Source organism: Ziziphus jujuba, chromosome 2 (genome assembly GCF_031755915.1).
Source record: "Ziziphus jujuba cultivar Dongzao chromosome 2, ASM3175591v1".
NCBI classification, from domain to species: Eukaryota; Viridiplantae; Streptophyta; class Magnoliopsida; order Rosales; family Rhamnaceae; genus Ziziphus; species Ziziphus jujuba.
The window spans coordinates 11771771-11791035 of record NC_083380.1 but is presented as its reverse complement, the minus strand read 5'-3'; the positions used below and the strand labels follow the sequence as shown (position 1 = coordinate 11791035).

Genomic DNA, 19265 nt, shown 5'->3' with positions numbered 1-19265 from the left:
TAATTTTATCAAATTTGTATATAATAGTATTTACTAAAAAAATTAACTTATCTATATTTACACAGTATATATCTAACTATGTACATAAAAAGCTCATGCCCCTCTCATATTTTTTTTTTTTTAAGAGATTTCAAAGAAAATTGTAAACATTTATGAGTTCGTCAAAAAAGAAAAAATTAAGGCACTAGAATATAACAACTTGTAAAGTTTAGCGATGCCTTTGTGCTAGTTACCCATGTATAACAGTCTTAATAAAAAATATTAAATATAATAGTATATATTTATTTATTCAGTTTTGTTATGGAGAAGAACAAGTTTATTTCATAAGATAAAAATCTAATAGCAAAAATAAATTTTGAGAAGGTCAATTTTGTGCTACAGTGGATATGCCGTTATGTAACATGTCTACATATTTTGGCATAAAAATGATCCTCCCAAAATGATATTTGATATTAGATTATCAACTTATGACATAAATATGATTTTTCCTCTATAGTAAAACAATTATTTATTTTTTTAAAATATATATCATCTTCATGGATGACTACACTCTCCTGCCTAGTTTTTTTTTTTTAACTATTTTTTGTTTATTTTAAAATAATATTCAAATAAAATACAAGTTGTGCCCCCTCTCAATTTCTCTTTATGTACGATTAAATTAGTTTGCCATTTTCTTTTTTTATTTTAATAATTTTTTTTTCTCAATGATTTATCTAATATCTATAATCAGGTTAAATTGTTGGAGTTGCAGTCTACAATTAACACAACCAATGCCTTTTTGTTGCTTAATATGGTTATTTCAATACTAACAAATGTTCATTGCTAAACGTATTACATTATTAATTTTGTTTTCTTTTATATTATTTTTGGAAATTTAAAAAACCTTCAACAAGCAACAAATTGGTCACTTTAATATTCGCTGAAGGTCTTTACCTAAATATTTTTTATTCAATTTTCTATATTCTAAAGCATTAGCAACCCTAGAACTAGCCATTGATATGCACTTTTACTGATCCTAGAACTGGTCATTGATATTTAGTTATATTTATTTCTTCTGACAGATTCATATTTAAGCATATTAATTTATTAATCAATCAAATAAATAATAATATGTGTATATTTGATAAATAACATGATAAATTAAATGATGCATATAATATTATTAGAATATATATATATATATATACACAAATTGGAGGCAGTGAAAAAAGCTGCAAGCAGGTGGTTATCTTGCTGATGAAGTAGATGACAATAAAATTAAATAATATTTAGTCATACATATATATGCTACGAAATTTTCATTCTAATGTAAGCAAACATTGAACGTGTTCCAACTCCCAATATGATCACAAAACGTAACAGAACAAAATGCGTCTCAACTTTCCTTGAATTCTTCATTCTTCTACACCTGTATATATAACCAGTTGATAATGGACAAACAATATTACTTTGTAGGACAAACATCAAAATTCTAGCTAGCTTTATGATCATCACAATGAATCACTCACCACAATCAACACAAAATACCCTCTTCAACAGAGGCCTCTGCTTTTTCACCAACCGGATTTTGGAAAATGAAGCTGCAAAGGGCTCGAATTTCATGGCCTCTCCTTTTACCCTTACATGTTATGCTAATAACCTTGATTGAGGCAGGCTCAAAAGGCCAAACTCTGTAACAGCTTCTTCACGTTTTGGGATCAACCGGTGTTCTTGATCTTGATCTGTTTCTTCAGGTGGTCCACTCTTGTCCTTCGTCAATGGTGCTTGGCTATATCAGAGGTTCACTTTGAAGTCATCTTTTGAAGAGATTGTCAAAGGTCCTGACAGAGCTGAGCTCCAAGACTACTAAAAACTTTATTGTGTTTGTGTTAAAAAAATAAGAAAATAAAAAAAATACACTAACAACTCGAGTCTTATCAATATTAGATGGTCTTGATTATCAAGAAAAACACAACTACTTGGCCAATGATTACAAGAATTGAATCAAACACAATCATAGATGCAATGCATCTCCTGTTGAGAACATGAAATGATAATCCTCAAGTGAACAGGACATCACATGAAAATTGGTAATTAAGGAATTAATTTTGTACTAATTTTCAAAAACTAAAACCTTAATATGAAGAAAGATAATCTGTAAAAATAGTCAATTGAATTGCAGTATCCAGATCCTTTGCTAAAAATATATCAAATAATAATAATAACAATAATAATAAACAATTTGTGTTTCATTGTATTACTATCATTATTCTTTTTTATTATCGGCTGCTGTGTTATTCTTCCTTTTTATTATGGACTGTTTTTAATATTTGATTTTGCTACTAAGTAATTCAAATCAGTTAAAGATTAAATATCATTTACTCAAAACGGAAATAGTCTTCGACTTAAAAAAAAAAAAAAAAAAAAATAATCGATCACACCCGTTTGTAAACTCAAAATGGGAATCTCTGGTAAAATTTTGTAATTTTTGATCCTCTGTAATAACGATGAAGAAATAGATTTTTCTTGGTCCAGAAGTTTGGTTTGAATAGCTTCTTTTTTTTTTTTTTTTTTTTTCAAACAAGGATTACAAATTTAACGTTCACATCCAAAAACCCATACTTGCTAAATCATTTTGCAAAAACAAAAGTTGTTGGGTTGTTTAAATCCTACTAAGGTGCTCAAATGTTTAGTAGAACAATTAATCAACTTTTGAAACTCCTCTAGTAAAAATAAAATAAAAGGAAATAGAATAACCTTTTGAAGTTTTTTCCCTTTCAAAAGATAAAAGGAAACTTGATATCTGTAAGCTGCCAATATTTATCAATGAAAAAACATTTTTTGAGAAGGTACCCTAAAATATAGAGAAGAAAAAAAAAATTTCTTTTAAAATTCATTTATTGTTTAAAGGTTAAAGGTGCTAGATTTTTTTTTTTTGATTTTTGGGAGAAGAATTTATTTTAAAAACTTGTTTTATTGTTCATATACAAACAAATATGGATATAACAACATTTTACTCTCTTTTACTACTTCTGCATTTTGGCTCCTAGAGTACAAAATCTTCAACATTGTATCTTGCACTATTATTTTTTCTTCTACTAAATCCAGCCGCGCATTTTGTTAAATGAATTTGATGAAATTAAACATCAAAACTCATGTGATCTTGAATAAAAACTGTTTTGTTTTATTTTGGTTTACTTGTACACAGTATACGTGGTTTTATCTTTTATTCTTTTGAAAAGACAATAGAATGCCAATAGAATGATAGAATGCCAATAGAATACATGCTTAGTTTTGCAAACTTTATTAAAAAAAAAAATTATGATTGGAATAAAACAGACAAAGAAATAGGAGTATAAGGGGCACCGCGAAGGGGTTTTAATTTGGATTACCCCGACAATTGAAGAACATGGAGCTTCGATTGGCCTTCCGAAGATGAAAAGTATGAATTATATTATAATACATTTTTCTATTGGACGTCAAGAAAGACAAATATGAAAATATATTTGATTACCTAAAAACCTAAACAAAAACTAGCTAATGTTGAGCTTCCGTTTCAACAGTTCAACCCACACCACGTAATAACGAAACAACCCGAATTTATTTATTTTTTTTAAAAGGTAATTTTGAAACAAATATTTTTTTGTGTCTGGTTAAAAAAGTTTCATGGATGGTATTGGTCAAGTGTTGATGTCCTAATCCTATCCCACCTCCACACACCATACCATGCCCAGCAACTAATGCTAAATTCTGGCTGATATTCAAGCTTTACTAGGTAAACCACTGTACTACTTTTGCGAGCTTATTGAGAATCAAACCCATGATCAAGATATACATTGTTATATATACAATATATACATGCACAACAGTTTTGAGCTATAAGATTATTATGTAAATTTAAATAAAAAATAAAAAAAAGAGCAAAAAGCCGACCGTACAAATGATTGTTGCTCATGAAACTATAAGCTCGAAGCAAATCAATTACATCCAAGCTCCCCATCCAGGAAACATATGGCATAGATGCTCAGGATCAATCGCATCTTGTATCAGTTTTTGAACCTGTGCACAACTCCAATTTTGTTTTGCATAAGACACCAATTAAAAGGAACATAATAGAAGCTTTAGCTTTGTTCGGTTTTGTATAAAAGAAATTGTGTTTATTTTCATCTTGTTTCCAATTTCCAAAAACAAATCAACCTCGACCATATATTCAACACCAACCGAACAAGTTCATCCACAAAAATGAAAAGGAAACATGCATTTACTAACAAGACATTGAGTTCTGTTAAGTTAGAAAGTGAGCAGAATATCATGAGATAGTATCCAAAAAATAATCACCTGCCCATGTACGCTTCGCATTTCACCTCCTTCATATCCATCTAATTTTTGTTTGACTCGCAACAATGCACGTGCCGCATCCTTGTTTCCTTCCTAATCATCTTGTGAGCTTTCCAAGCTTGTCTCCAGATAATCATCCATCTCCTTGTCACAAATGTTAAAAGGCAGCATAAGCAAAGATTTAACATTCTAGAATATGATGAAATGCCTGCATTAAACACTCGATGCCTAGCATATCCGCTGGTGCCTAAGTCATTGGAGCCACTTTTATATTGTATTGTTGTTGATCAATTTCAATAACAATAAAATAGATGGTTACAAAACCTTCTCAGCTTGTGTTTGTGTTTTACTTTAATTTGCTTATATGATATAGACAATTTAAATCCATCTATCAAGTTTTTTAACACTACGGCTTCATGCGACGGCCAGCTGCATTCCAAAATTGAATTTCATTTGCATATGCTAAAGATTTTGGTGACAATAGAATACCTTCTGACGCTGCAAAGCCTTTAGAGGAGATCAAACCCACTTATAGAGCGGATCATGGATAAAAACCTACAGAGAATTTGCATTTGATATCAGAGTAGGGAAAAAGAAAAAAAAGAAAAAAAAAAAAAAAAAAGAAAGACCACATTAAGGTTTCATTAATCATTCAAGGCAATTCGGCTTGGTAACTTACTTCAACAATGGTCATTAGAGCTTCTTTATTTGCCCTCATAACAGAAAGAGTTTCTTCACAACTCCTTCTGAAAACCCCTTCAACACCTGTAACTCCCATGCCATCAATGATGTCTCTTGTAAGCCTGACCGGAACCTGCAAATGTTGAACAATAAGTAGGAAGAGTGAATCTTATTACAAGTGTAATTCACAAGGCCGATAAAGTATACTATCCTAACACAAAAAAATGTAGTCAAAAAGGAAAGTCATAGCTTCAAAAGCACAAACCCGTTCTGGTGTCTTGAGCATCAAGCCTTGCTCAAAGGCAACACCAAGATCTATGTAACAACTTCTGCAGTAGCTTGATCGATTAAGATATTCATAGAATGTCGATCTCCAAGACCAACAATATAACCAACCTGTATATGGAACAAACTTTTCAGCATAAAGAAACAAATACATAGATTTTGCCTTGAAATTTAGCTAAACTAATTACGGAACGTAGAAGCATTTTTCCCTTTAGAACAAAAACCATTAATTACTGGCCAGTGAACCTGTCACCAAGGCATATACGTGTGTTTTTCTTTGCATTTCATGATCAGCACTTCTGTTATGGTTTCCATTAAGGAAATCTAAAGTTCAAAAAATAAAAAGAAAATTAGCAAGCCACTTCAACATGAGAAGGGCATGATGGGCTAGAGGCCATATGCTTTCATCTGCATCTACCTTTTTGCCATGCATGAATATATTAAATTACCCAAAAAAAAAAAAAAAAAGGAAAAGGAAAAGGAAGAAGCCCTGTAAGAGAAACATATATGTATAAATTCCACAGCATAAGTTTCATCTGCATCTACGTATTTGCCATACATGAATATATTAAATTACGGGGAAGACAAAAAAAAAAAAAAAAAAAAAAAAAAAAACACTGTAATAGAAACATACATGTATAAATTCCATAGTCTTAATGTAACTATCTATTGTATTAGCTAAAAATACATTGTTCCAATGCTTCTCGAAAACTTAAGCTTTTCTTATTGCTCGTGACTTAACAGTAAAGAAATCCCACATTTTTCAAATGGATAACAAGCTGAGCATGTTAGAGAAGCATATACACACTGACCATTGAACTAGCAGCCACGCTTCGAGTGTATGCAAGTCTCTTTTCGAACCAGTTAGCAGGCTGGAAGAATCTCTCCAAGAAAAAATAATGCATGAAAGGCCTGCATGAGGGGTCAGATATTTTTTAAGGTTAGAAAAGTTTTAAACTTGTGAAGAATTGGTTTCTCAACAAAATAAGATAAACCTGAAATCCTCGCAAACTTCCTCGTTTGCTTTATGCTTGTCTTTTTCCTGCCAAAGATAAAAATAAATTCAGCTTGGTTTTGTATAAGTGAACAGACCATTAAAAATTCACAAGGCTTGTGAGAGAAAAAGAGATTCGGAAAAACAAAAAAAAAAAAAAAAAAAGTATATATATATATATACACACACTAAAACATGTTCGAAAAAAGTTAAAATGGATTAATATATATATAATATAAAAAACAAGGCAAGTGGAAGAGAAGCTGATTAAAGAAGAAAAAAAGAAAAGAGAGGGAAAAAAAAAGTCGGATGCACCTTAAGAGGAAACAAAGCAGTAAGATGCCTTGAAAGTTTTTATGAAAGTCTTAGGTCATCATTTCAAGATTTTGCCAGTTGTTTATACTTCCGTCCGTCAGAACCTAGACGCTCGACCACTTTTTGAGCATTTATACCATTCGTTACCCTGTATATTTTACCAACATAAATTAGAAGGTTGCAACAAATCTCTTGATGAAGAAGAATTTTTTTTTTTTTTTTTGGTTTTAAATATTGAGGAAGAAGATTAAGACATACAAAACTGAATTTGCTAATCCTTTGAAGTATGGAAAAGAGCCTTCATGATATTGACAACTACGATCTATTGGAAAAGTGGCTGTCACTATAGGCACGTGGTGCTTTCCAAATCAATGCAAAGCCATTAGTTGTAAGTATTTTTTGAACAACAAAAACAATGAGCCAATCGAAAAACCCAAGAGAGAATAATAAGATAGAGAAGATTACAGTAAGACCCCATTACCACTTTTCTCCACAAAGTTTTAAAATTCTCACATCCAAATTGAGTGTATGAAAAATGTGCTAATGTCAATTACAATTCAATTGATTGTATTTACATGAGAATGTGATAATTTACAGGTAACAATTAAAAAAATGTATAAACAAATGGTGATTACAACAAAAAAAAATGCATTTATGCAAAAGTAGTAAAACAGAGGGGGTGCCAATGTCACCAAGAAGAAATTCAAGATCAAAAAAAATATGCACACGAGAAAAAATAGCATCACCATGGCCTTTCATACTATGGTTTTATGTTTTACTGGTAAAAGAAAATCACACTCAAAGTGAACATAAAGAAAATACACTTAAAATACATTATTATTATGATTTTCTTTTAATTTTCTATGGCATTAGCTTGATATACTTTCTAACAGCTTAAGGTTTTGAATTGATGAAAACTCAATATGGTATGAAAAGTCTACTTGTCTAACCAAATATTGTGTTTGAATCCTGCTAACCCACCCCAACTATTACATCTAAGTTATACATGTGCAGGCTTATCTGATAAGCTTACACGTAACACAATAAATCGACAGAAATAGGTTTGTAGGATTCAATCAGAAAATCAGCTAGACAATTAAGCTATGGGTTAAGTTACCATCAATAACAAAAACTAGTGCTGTTTCAAAATTGGTATATTTATATTAACTTGTAAGGCAGGCCAAATCCCAAAGAAAAACTTCGCTTACGTATTAACAATTTAGGAAAAGTTCTAGAACAACTGTTGGTAAAATTTAAGAGGTTAAAAAAGAGTATTTAAGTATTGATCTGCACACATATTATCAGGAGAACTAGAATAACTTTGAAATAAAGTAATTACTTTAACACGGGTTTTTGATTAGGGCAACAAACTAAGATAAAAATTGCTTAGTCACGTGACACATCTATACAAGATTCCAGAATACCAGGTCACAGATAATAGGCTGCACTTACAAGTTCCAACTGTTGAAGATTACGTAGATCTCTTGATAGCATAACCCTTTTATTACGATCCTGTGGCAAGAATAAAAAATGAGTCAATAAATTGTACCTAGTTTTCTTGATTGCAGATAATTAATTATAGATTCGTGATCTTAATAACCATAATCAATAATGAAAACAGAACTGCAGAAAAACTTACAACATAAATCTGTTTGACTATCCTCTGTTCGTGTTTCTAGTTCAGCAAGTCTAATATATATCTCCACCATTTGCCGCATCTACATGCACGAATGCATATATATACGTGTTAGTAAGCAAGTAGTATCCAATGTAGAATTGTAGATATTAACAAAACAAAAAAATAAGAGAAGTTACTTGTCCAATTATAGCTCCATGATATGCTGATAACTCTCCTAAAAGATTTTCTGCTGCAAGCTTTTTATCCATATCCACCACAAAAGAGTTTCTACTCCGCTGCTTATCCTTAATACGATCACCATTTGTCAGTGCTAGAAGCTAGTAAGAATCAAAAGAAACAAAAAATATTGAAACTGTATTCAGAAAAAGAAAAATGAGCAGAGAACCACTGATAAAGGGATGTAAGATTTCTGCTCTCCACTTCACTTTCATGCATGCCATGTAATTCCTAAGTCCTAACCACTGGAACCCACCAATTACAAGACAAATACCTGAAAGATTGTTTGGTATGGATGGTCAATGGCCATTTTCTTCACAAGAGAAACCAAAGCAAACTGCAGAGTCCCATAATTCTTGTTAGATACAAATTTCAACAAATTGATAAGCTGATAAAAATGAGTTCATAAAGAACCTGAAAATTATGAGGCCCTGGGCTGTCCTTTGAGCTTCCCATTCTAGAGTTAATTTGGTAGACTAAAGGAATGAATTTGTAAGACTGAACCTGGCATAATTATTATCGACAGGAATCAAGAACCCGATAAACAATACTTCCGCACCAGTTTAACAAAAAGAAATTCAATTCACATAAATCGTCATTGCGGTGTACCTCATCAATAGTTGTTAGCATGCTATTTATGATATTTTGTCCACAGGAGAGGGAGAACCACAGGGAAATCTGTCGAAATACCTGAAAGCACATTGATTAGCCTCTAAATGGATTCCAGGTTTACTTGATAATAATATTATGTTTATACATAATAGATAATACACAGGTACAGAAGATATAAAACTTCAAAAGAATATATATACTTCTGAAGGGGAACGTCTCACTTTTTCCTCAACTCATAAAAAATTTAAAACACGTATCCCCATGTAATATCATTTCAGGCTGTCTAAACTGTTACAACCCGACCAGAATGATATTTATTTCAGTTTGGTTGAAAGACTTTGATGGTAAGTACATACCACTCTGACATCATATTTGTCCCCAACAACCAAACAACGTTTATATCCCTCCAGAGCCAAGCTGAGCAAATTGTCCCTGTCATCCTGAGAAAGAGTTTAACTTAGATTCTAGTTCCTTTTCATTCAAACAATTATACACAGTGAAACTTATGTGAGAAGCGTAGAATCAAAACGATCAATGACCAAAAAGAAGCATCAAAGGATGACTATTGTTTATTGAACAAGCCTACTAAATGAGTTGAATATAAAAATTAATAATCCAATGAATCAAAGCTGTTTTGCTTCAGCATCAACTTCTATCTGCTAACATGTGAAACTTGATATAGTGATTCAACAAAACAAAAGAATTGATAACCTGCGGCTTTTCAGCCTCTTCCTTGTCCCGTGCAAGTTGCTTTTGCAACTCTTGTATTTGTATTTTTACTGAATAATCAGTCTTATCCCCCTAAAAGAATATACAAGAACAATTTTCAAAATGGTAAAGCATTTTGAGGGAATTATACCATTACAGAATTGGAATCTACAGCATGAAATGGTCAAAATTTACCTTTGCTGAACTTCTTAGCCGTTTAGTTAGTGCTTCCAACTCCATTGTCTGCAGAATCAACAATAATGATGATGCTGCAAACTACTGATGTAATGTAACTCAAACTACCAATACTGAATAACATTGAGGTACCTTGTGTTTCCTTAAACGTGTTGCTGCTTGCCACTCATTTGATGTAAGTCTCTCCTCGTTTCTCCTCGTAACTACTAAAAAGAGCATCCCCATAGTGTGCAAGTTGAAAATGCGTCTGGCTTTGTCTTTCTATGGACTTCTTGTCCATTGTTTTCTGAGCCTCACCAAGTGAAACAGCAGGTTTATAGTACTTCTCTAAAATAGTTCTTGAGCTGAATTATCATGATGGACATTAAAAAAGAGAAAAATCAACTAATTAGCATTTCATCTGTGAAACTTAAAACAAAGTTGTTGACTAGTTTAAGGTGATACAAACTTGCTAGATCTAGTTTCAGCCAGCCATTTCCCAACCAAGCGATGTACACCTGGAGACTCTTCATTTGACAGGTATTCTTGAGAGATATATTTTGCGAGGCTGATAGCCATTTCATGTTGTCCTTGGGCACATAAAAGCTTTGCTTCTTCAAGCAGAAATCTTGCAAATAGTTACTATAGTAGGAGTAAAATAGTTATATTTTTAAACCATTTTTTCCTAATCCAACATTTCAGTATTATATATGTTTCCTAGGCTCTTAGTCATTGTGTGTCCTGTGTTTCTCCTTGCTCAACAATATACATACATATATATATATATATATACGCATATATGATTATGCAATAAAAGTATGTGAACCAGAAAATAAATAAATAAATAAATAAAAATAAAGCAGGTTCCACAGGAATATTCCTCAAACATGCCAGAAAGGCCCCCATTTTCAGTTCAACAAGTAGAACACAATAAGAAACGATGACATCCACATAATAAGAAAAGAGGACTTTAAAGGGAGAAGGTTTTGGCATCCTCAAATATACTATTAAGATTTATTTCCACTAGAAAATGGTGAAGCTTCAAGTTGGGGGAGCAAACAATGAAAAAACGAGAAGCAAAAAGGATAATTGCATCACTCATATGCAATGAAAAATGACATTGGAGTCAAAGATTGAAGCTTTAATATCAAAAGTCTACACCTGGACAAGGCGGGGGCACAATGAAAAAACCGAAAGCAAAAAGGATAATTGGATAGCTCGTAACACAATGAAAAATAACATTAGAGTCTTAGAAACCACGAACATTCAAAATTGTGTAAGTCCTAAGAATGGACACATCTCAAATTTCCAACTGAAACTATTTAAGAATCACATGGAACAAATGTATATGATACCCAATTATGGAAAGTTATTGAATATCGTTTGTCTGTAAGTATGGGAAGATAAGTATCAAAAAAGTCCAGATAAGTTCCAACACATCACTAAAGCTAGGGAATTCATATGCAACTAAACATGCAGGGTCTTTTTTTCAAGAAAAAAGAAACGTGCAGGGTTAAGAAAAACAAATAAGAGCACAATACCATAACAACCATATTCAGCCAAAAAATGAAAAAAACTCTTCCAATAAATATATAAAGCATATAGAAATTTATACCCTTCCAAGGCAATACAGGTCTGAAGATTGTTCTCCTGATTCAACACAAAGGAACTTGAGCTCATGCAAAACAGCAGCTGCTTGAGAATATCTAGAGCCCTGTGAAACAAAGACAAGCATATTTATCAGGAGTTGGTCTTAAGCAGCGTTTCCCTAATAATGAAAAGTCAATAATACCTTACGGAGAGTAGATGCAGATTGCAAAAGATGTCGCATTGTAGAGTCCTTGCAACTTAAGATCTGAAGCAGAACTCGCCTGAATGCTATGAATGGTTCTAATATGTAGCTGTGCTCGATTGAAAATAGAACTCCAGTCTGTATTCAGCCTTGACAACTAAGCGGCACTCAAAAACATGTTAGAGATCATATAAGTATCTATTTTATTAGGCTTTATACTCATATGAAGAGAATATTTTGACTAAACGACCATGCCATACCATATAGCTTATAACATATACAAAAACACACACACACACAAAAAAAAAAATAATGTGGTGGGATGTGTATCCACACCTGAGATTTATTACACATATCTATATCTATATACGAGCTTGTCAAATATGTTTTTGGAAAAAAAAAATAATAATAATAAAAATAAAAAATAAAAAAAAGTAGCCATAAGAGACCTACATAACTAAAACATAAATTGTAGAAAGGAGCAGATTTTTATTTAATTAATTAGGAAGATTTACATTATTTTAGGATATTTACTTATTTAGTTTATCTCCTAATAAATAGGATCAGTCCATTAACTAATTCATTGGAATTTAATTTCCCTGATTTGCAGGGATTACTTTCCTAGTTTTGTGGACTGGAAATTTCCCTGATTTGCAGGGATTACTTTCCTAGATTTGTGGACTGGAAATTTCCCTGATTTGCAGGGATTACTTTCCTAGGAAATTTCCCTGATTTGCAGGGATTACTTTCCTAGATTTGTGGACTGGAAATTTCCCTGATTTGCAGGGATTACTTTCCTAGTTTTGTGGACTGGAATGCCAGCCACATCTATGTTAAATAGACTTGTAATTCTTTTTCAGATTAGTATGAGAATTTCTTCCCTCTCATCTCAAAAGTCTACATAAATGACTAATCATTTATCATAAAAAGAGTTTGATTTACTTAAAACACCTGGTCTATGGTAGGAATTGCTGGTTCAGAAATCACTTTTGGCTTATTCTGGTGGAATTTTTTCCCATCACAAAGAGATTTTATCCATCGTAAATCCCAAGCTATGCCAAGATGATAAAGGATCAGCATGTGATACAGCAGAAAATTAAAAGGAAAAACTGAAACATATATCTTTTCGCCAAGCGGTAAGAAAGCAGACAATTTTATTGGGATGAAATTTTCTAGTTTCCAAAATAATTTTGTTGTCCACATACATTTACACATCTAATTTACATGACAAACATGCATCTTGATGTCCTAAGACTACTAAGATTGGTTAAAATCTACCAACCATCTAAACAAAAGCATGAAACATATTTTTTGTTAAGTTGCCATAATTAATTCCAAATCCCTTAAACTGTTAGCACTCTCCTTTCACATAGTTTAAAAAGCTAACACAATACACACTTAAGCACTCCCCTCAGATGTAGTCCTGTCCAATGACCAGAAACAAAGTGAACCTTACATGGACAGAAGAATAAACTGCCAACAATGGGAGATACCAAGATCAAACAGAAAACATATGGATAATCTGAGTATGAAAAGCTTAAGTTTGTTAGGATGTGGAACCAACTATGTACATCAAGCTAACACAATGCACACTTCAACAAATTTGAAAATCTACAATATAATATCTTTGAGGAAAATAAATTAGGATTTGGACCAGATTCTTGAAATCCTCTTGCCTCATGAGTCATAAGCAATGCATTCTTAAAAATTTAAGCCATAGGCATGGCAATCAAGTACCTGGAGTTTAATTATGGCTGAGTAGATCTGTTCAGTACTCTCCTCACTTGCACGAGAAACAGACCATACAAGTTCCTAAAATATATATTAAGATATAAGCACAGTTACACATAGTACAACATCCTAAAAAAGAGACAAGCAGTACAAGAATACCAGTTTTGTATCTTTAAATGTTCTATGAAAATCATCAAAATCTCCTTCTTTCAGTGCCCTCAAACAACTGCATTTCCAACAAGTAGAAACAAATGTCATGTTAGATACATTTGGAAAGATAAAAAAATAAAACTTAAGTTGTTCTTTACTTATCAAGGGATGCATAGAGATACTTATAAAGTTCTGCCAGTTTAATAATCCTTACTAGAAAGCTTCTGTTTATATTATATTACCAACATTTTACATTTAACCCAGCATAAAAAATTATCCATTGAAAAATTTCTTATCAGACTTGGGAAAAGGCCTGGAATTTTACACCCACAAACAGCAGACATCTTTCACAAATAAAGTATGATGAAACAGAATAAACCTCAGATGCAGGTAGCTGCAAGTTTTTATGGTGCGGATACAAGTCCCACCACATCTAGTGGGATGTATAACTCTGAATTACACATCCCAAAAAGATCTGGTGGAATGTGCAGCTGCACCACAAAAACTTGCAGGTACCCGCATATGAGAAGGACTATATAATGAAAATAGAATAAAAAGCATTTAGAAACAAAAATGAAAGAATTATCTCTTGCATAAACACATTTATATCCGGGCGAAGCTACTTCACGAAGCCCCATAATCTACACTCATTAAGAGTAAGAAAAAAAGAGATGCAAAATTTACAAACTGAAATAAGAAAACAAGTCTAAACAATGAACTATATTACCTGTGCAAATTTTCATTGAACCGATCATAATTAACATGCAAACTTGGAGAGTTATCTCCAACATAAAGTCAGGAAAAATCCCACTTTCCCGCATGCCAAGTAGCCTCATACTGCAAATAGACCAAAACAATAAAAAAAAAATAGTATGAAGAACATAAAAAATCAGAAACTTGTCAAACCCAGAAGGAAAATGGAAATGTTGATAATCATGCATCTATTATGAGACAGAAAAATTAATATAACAAACCTGCAACTCAGAAAACTCCAGATCATGCTGAAACTGACCCTTATGTGAGGTCAGTACTTGGCAATACAAATCTAGGATGTGCATACAACCTATTTGTTGCAAGGATCTAATCAGACCTTTATAAGGGCTTCTCTGCCTCATTTGTTCTTCCACTGTGGTACTGGATAAACATGGTGGATCCTGTTTCATGGGTGAACTTTTGGAATCATAGTCCATATGTACCAAGGCAGCTGAACGTACTTGCAAGTCATAATACGCAAGAGCCTTTCCCCGGTTTCCCTCATGCTCAAAGGTGATTGCTTGGGAAGTCAACTTCAATACCATAAACACAAAGGAAAAAACTAATAATAACACAGGATCCCAAAAGCTATACTAAATATATGGAACAAGCATAATGACCATATTTTGTGAAAAATAGCTAATGACGTGGCTTGAGGGTTTGACGTGTTGGAGGAATATCCCTAGTTCAGGTTTGCACTTTTTTATTTTCTTGCTTGAAAATGGTTAAAACACATTGAACTTCTAGTGGCAATGTGGATTGCCAATACAGGGTTGTTTCTATGAAAATCTAACTAGATGGAGAACAATATATAATCAACTGATCCATAACCTGCTTATGCTTCAAGATATTTAATTAACATAACCAATTCAAGGGAGTGGGGTCTAGGGATGAGTTTATCTACTAACAAAAGGTGAAACAAATTTAAATATTTACTTACCTTATGCGACTGGATAATTCCATACAAGCTGTCAGGTTCATTTATATGATTCACTGCCGACACAAGTATTTCAATGTGATGAGGTAACTGGAAATTTAAAATAAAAATAGTCAAAAACGTTATCTGTCTGCTGGCATCAAAATTCTATAATCAAGAGATGCCCAAAGAATTTATAAAAAAACATGTCAAGATCTCAGGACGAAAAAGCAGATGGAAGAGTATATCATAACAACTAACCATTTCAATGTGAGAGAAATATGGACTCCCTAGTGTGAGGCTCTTGAAATTCTCTTCACACCAATGCTCTACATACATAACAGCAGTGAAGTACAAGCCACAAACCTATAAAGCATAAAAATCCAAGTCAAAAGGAAATGCCATACACCACTATCAAAAGATGATCATGAAAATAGAAAATTAGGTCAACACTACGGAACTCACAACTGCTGACTTCGCAACAACAAGATAATCAATGGAAAGCCAATAAACCTGGAAACATATATAACTGTAAGCAATAGAGCAAGGAAGCAACAAAATGCTATTACCAGTCACAAGTTCTAAATTTATAAAGAAACGCACTGTGAATATAACACATGTAGACAACGTGCATGAAAATAAACAGTGTAAAGAAAAAAAAAAAATATATATATATATATATATATAAGAACAAGGGACTTTTCTTTGTGTTGGGCTCACAAAAATCTAGCTTTCAATTCCATAAGAGAATTTCTTCTCCATCAAAACGCGCTGCTATTTCTCTCCAACCAAAGACCAAAAAAATATGACCAAGAAATAACAAATAAATAAAACAACACGTATCAGACTATGAGAACCATGATAAACACCATGAACTTATTAAGGCCTTAAACTTAACTGAACCCAAGTTTTTATGTTAAAGATTTCAAAGAGCAAAGCACTGTGATTTTTGTGATCAAAAGTTCATGATAAAATAACCTTGTTCCATAACGCAGTTAACATTGAATTTCCAGTCCACGCTGAGTATCTAGCCTTTCCAGAAGTAGAATGGATTTTAGAGCCATAAGTAGAAGACTTGGCACAAGAAGAAAAATATATATATATTTATCAATTAGAAGCTGTGACAACATGAAAACTCAAAAACCATTATACAGAACAACTATATGAATGATCTGCACACAATTACCTTAGAACTTTCTAGCTTTGATGGAAGAAAAGAAGATCTTTCCATTATATGACATAAACGAAGTTCATTAAGGGCATTAAGAAAAACTTGAATTGATTTGACTAACATGTTAGACTCTGTGAATATATGATTCTCCATCTGCATATAAATAGACAAAAAAGATCAACTTTTCACATCCAAAAGAGCACAAGAATTCAAACTTTAGCATCAAAGTTTCACATAATTGTAATGAAACATCTAACCAAACTAAGAGTAAGTCATACTGAAACAATTATTATCTGATACATAACATATTGGACGAAATCAATTATTAAATTAAAGTTATGTTATGTTAAAGGAAAAAGGAAAAAGGAAAATATATAAGTACCATATGACAGATAAAAGAACCCATGAGGCCTAACTAACATGGAATTTAATTTCTCATGAGACAGATAGTTAAACAAAAAGGAACCTATCTTTCTTAAAGTTCTGAATGTTGCATAATAGTCAAAACCAACCACCAAATGACAGCCATATTGTCAACTTTCTAACTCTCTAAAAGCTGCATCCTAAAAAGATAAGAACTCTTAATTCATATTTTGAATTTTCTTCCTCTTCCAGACCCTTGCAGTATAGCTTAATACCTAGCTTATAAAGAATACTTTAATCTAATACCCACTAATCATACAAAACAATGTGACTTCATTTATATATAAAAAAAAAAAACTATAATAAAACAAATCAAAAGCATATAGAATTTAGTGGTGTAAATAAAATTAAGGAATTAAATGTTTCAACAGGTTGAGCCAAGCTAAACTCGAGCTGAGACAATCTTGAACAAGATATTCCAAACTTTTGTTAGAGCAAGAATTCTAGTATTCAGCTCACTCAGCTCATTACACCCTAATTTGCCTGCATTCCTGATTACCTATAAGTTTCATCTATTGTAAATTTTAATTCCTCCTCTCATGTGGGAAATCTCAGAGATGCATTTAATACTTTACAGAGTACTATGTTTAAAAATTTAGTAGAAGACCGAAATAGCTCCAAATATCAACCTGTTAAGAGATCAAACTCTGAAGATCAATATCTATATCCCTCCTTCCAGCCAGATTAACGAAAATACTTGGGAACAGGAGCTCAGCAACGTCAGCTTTTAATAATTCAATATCCTGACATAATCTGAAAGCAGAAAGTCAATCTAATTAATTCACTTAACCAAATGCAACTATATTGAAATCTCAATGGAACATATAAGAATTTATAAACTCCCAAAGCAAAAATAAAAAAGAATACCTTAGAATCGCATCACTGCAGTAGCCACATAGCAAGTAGGAAAGTGGACAAATCCACGCCTCTAAAGTTTTACCATGTGTCATCCACAGAGTAGACTTATCCAGTGAAATCGCCTCGGCTGATAATAAATTTAAGGAATCAATTGAATTAAACATTATAAGATCAGATGAACTACAAGGAGACAAAAAGAAGACATTTTATTTTAACAATGCAAACTAAATGATATAAAATCAAAGCAAAAGAAAGGGGACAGGAAGTATTAAAATTATATGAAAAGTAAATTGAAGCCATATATTAGCTCAGTTCATCTTTGCTTTGGATTAAAGTCGTGATGATTCATGACACCCACAAAAAGTATAAACAAAAAGAAAAAAAGCACATTTATGCAGCAAAAAGTTTTACATCCTTCACAATTACATAAAAACCTAAACAACCCACACATCGTAATAACGAAACCTAAACAAAAACCTTTTTCTATTGGACGTCAAGAAAGACAAATATGAAAATATATTTGATTACCTAAAAACCTAAACAAAAACTAGCCAATGTTGAGCTTCCGTTTCAACAGTTCAACCCACACAGCGTAATAACGAAACAACCCAAATTTTATTTATTTATTTTTTTAAAAAAAGGTAATTTTGAAACAAACATTTTTTGTGTCTGGTTAAAAAAGTTTCATGGATGGTATTGATCAGGTGTTGATGTCCTAACCCAATCCCACCTCCACACACACCATACCATGCCCAGCAACTAATGCTAAACTCTGGCTGATATTCAAGCTTTACTAGGTAAACCGCTGTTCTACATTTGCGAGCTTATTGAAAATCGAACCCGTGATCAAGATATACATTGTTATATATAAAATTTATATACATGCACAACAGTTTTGAGCTATAAGAATATTTATGCCAATTTACAAAAAAAAGAAAAAAAAAGAGCAAAAAGCCGACTGTACAAATGATTGTTGCTCATGAAACTATAAGCGCGAAGCAAATCAATGACATCCAAGCTCCCCATCCAGGGAACATATGGCATAGACGCTCAGGATCAATCCCATCTTGTATCAGTTGTTGAATCTGTGCACAGCTCCAATTTTGTTTTGCAACAGACACCAATTTTCTTCTGCATCAAACTAGGGGGGGGGGGGGGGGGGGAGAGAGACCTTGAATTCAATGCGGAAAAGCATAAGTCAAAAAAAAAAAAAAAAAAAGACATGAGTTTAAAAAAAAAAAATTATTTAGAAATAAACTTTGAGTGACAAATGAATAGATTAACGAAAATAGGAAAAATGCTTCAGGAGAAATGGGGAAAGTTTTTTCTTTATTGATTATTTTTTTTCAATAATATTAATTTAAAAAATATAAAATTTTAATAAACGATAATTTTACAAACTAATTTTAATAACGTATTTTAACAATTAAATTTGTTTTGTGTTTTTTTTTTTTTTTCATTCTATCAGATAAAATGTTATTTTTCATGGATTGATGTATGAGTAAATTAAAGTGACAAACGGATACAGAA

At 32.2% G+C, this 19265-nt stretch overlaps 1 pseudogene; it reads right to left on the bottom strand.

Moving 5' to 3' along the window:
• Positions 1–3960: 3960 nt before the first annotated feature.
• LOC132799315 (serine/threonine-protein kinase ATM-like) lies at positions 3961–18911 on the bottom strand (annotated as a pseudogene).
• Positions 18912–19265: the final 354 nt, after the last annotated feature.